At 36.7% G+C, this 2,588-nt stretch overlaps 1 long non-coding RNA gene across 1 annotated transcript; it reads left to right on the top strand.

Moving 5' to 3' along the window:
• Nucleotides 1-26: 26 nt before the first annotated feature.
• On the top strand, nt 27-352 carry LOC112213056. Its single transcript, XR_002946934.1, has 2 exons — nt 27-112; nt 281-352. It is a non-coding gene; the product is annotated as an uncharacterized LOC112213056 (long non-coding RNA).
• The last annotated feature ends 2,236 nt before the right edge of the window (nt 353-2,588 follow it).

Here is a 2,588-nt window from a genome sequence, read left to right as displayed (position 1 = left end):
AATACTTCCTATCAATACAATATACAATCTAAAATTTAAATATCCTGGTTTAGGGCAACATATCCAATAAATTAACGGCGCCTGAACAATTACATCTCCTTAAAATTAACGGGTAAATCTATAACATAAGTAACAAAATTATTATCTAATTTCAATCTAGTACCTAAAAACTGTTCAACATAAATTCACTATGCTCAAAGTGCATCCCCTTACAAATGATATCAATGTTTATGATATTTATTTGCTATATTAATATTGATATTATTTGTTATAGGTCCAGACCACCGACCTCGGCCAGGACTATCCTGATTCGCCTTCATCATGGCCACAACCAACATAATATTAACTACGATAAAAAATTAAAATTAATAATTTGACTCTAACTATCGCTATAATACGACTGGCCTGTATACATATTAAATAATTTATAGTAAATAACTTGTTTATAAATATACCTTGTCATATTTATCTACACTATCCTTTATCTTACGACCTACACCCACCTTGACCTACACATTATCGTTATTCCTTTATATTGTTCACAAACCGTTATAGCGCAATATTTCCAAATCCTATTATGTTTAATTCGGAAATATTATAATGGAACTTTCGGGCAGCCGACTATATCAGCCCACCTATCTCGGGGTTCAAAGTAATTTCTTGTGCACCCAGGTTTTTTCCTGTAACGCGACTTGGCAAGTAGATAGTTGCCACTGTACGACACTATATAAAATAAATTAGAACCTACTCTAATGTAGCTACAGCTACAAACTCACATTGAAATACTCGAGCAGCGGCGAAATAAATAGAAATAAACTGAAAATACGGGCAAATGCAACCTCATTATATTCACATTAAGGAAAGGTACCACACCTCTTATCATTCTCAACCACTACATCATACAGCAAATCAAAACAGTTAGATAGTCAGGTCCTTGCCCGGACCATCTACATCCAGACAAATTTGTTTGGAAACAACACATAAATAAAGAAATCGAGCAAATCAGACTCAAAAGGAAGGAAATGTACTGACTCACTGTAGACATTCTTCTACACTGCTGTACATTCAGTACTGTAGTACTGGTGAACTATTACCAGAAAATAAACTATCGCTACATAAAACAATCATAAAGCCTATTTGAACTCATGATATTCGACTTTGCGGTATGACAACTAAAAGTCATACTACTCGAATTCAAGTTTACTATGGATGTTCGCAAAAACCAGAAATTCATTCGAAGAATAGAACACTGATTTGGTATATGGTCAGTTACGACCATAGAACAGGTGATAATGGGTCGATGTAGATTAGCGGTGAATTCGCATATAGTACTGTAGTATCGTGGACGAAAGGCCTAAGAGATATCGGGCGAACCATAGACAATGTCGCGAGAGCCGAGACGCCGTCGGGTCCATCAATGTGTCATCGGTCTTTTCAAGTGCATAGTTCGTAGAAAAGACCTACGTGACCCTGGCCACGAGCGTCTGCAGAACACGTGTGCGGTGGGCCTGGGCGGTGGGGCTGGTAAAAGACAATGGAATGCTACAACGGCCAGTGAGAGTCGAGAATGCTCGTGCGAGTCGAGAAGCAGAGTGCGAGTCGAGAAGCAGCGTGCGAGCGGAGAAGCAGAGCTTGCGAGTGGCGTTACCGAGAGAATGTTGATTGCGTTTTGTGGATTGCGTTTTGGGAGAGTGGAGTCGTATTCTAATCATCTAGTTGTGCTGCTTTCTGTACGTTTGGCGTGAATAGTTTAGGTTGAACAACAATCGTCTTTTCTATCTTCCATTCCTTTGTAAACACATTATATCACGATATTACAGTACAGATATACACATTTATATTATACAGAATGTTTTTTCAAATTATTATTTTGGATAACCATTCCGATGAAAACAGTTCTTCTTGTACAAAAGCAACAAAGCTTTTTCGTAAGGGGAAAATGCCTCGTTCAAAAGACAATTTTTTTTTCAAACGATGAAATTAAATGCAAATTTATCTTCATGCTTCATGGTGAATTTCACATTGTTGGGTTTGTAACCAATCAGACCAAAGAAAATGCTGATGTTCTGATTGTAAATACAGCCAATCGATTTTCTAATGAAAAGAAATCCGTTATCATTGTCGAATAAGATATTAATTTGTTAATGTCATTATGACGATCGATCAGCTCGTCGAAAACGACAGGACCGAGGAAAAACTAGAGCAAGGAAGAGAAAAGGATAATCCGAACTTATTTAGTAATTAAGCTCAATTAAGCGGCTCAATGTAACAGAATCTTTTATTTTGTTCTTTATTTTTTAAAATACTCCTAATTTCACAAATAAATTTGAAAGACGTACAGAATAATTATATTTAAAATAATATAAATTGATAGTTTTGTGATTATCGCATTCTCAATTTAGTTTTCGATATATTCGTCGGAGATGAAAGAACACCGGAGCCTTTGGAATTTTGGATAATCCCGCACCATTGTAATCTAGAGTCTACTATAGCTGCAATTAAACAATTGTAGTTATTCAATCCGATAGTAATTGTTCGCGAGCTGTGATGATGAGCTTGGGCTCGAGGCGACAGCCAGTCGCCGAACG

This window comes from Bombus impatiens, unplaced genomic scaffold (genome assembly GCF_000188095.3).
Source record: "Bombus impatiens unplaced genomic scaffold, BIMP_2.2 scf_0029, whole genome shotgun sequence".
Lineage (NCBI taxonomy): Eukaryota > Metazoa > Arthropoda > Insecta > Hymenoptera > Apidae > Bombus > Bombus impatiens.
The sequence above is the reverse complement of the archived record's forward strand: the minus strand, read 5'-3'. Positions and strand labels throughout refer to the sequence as shown.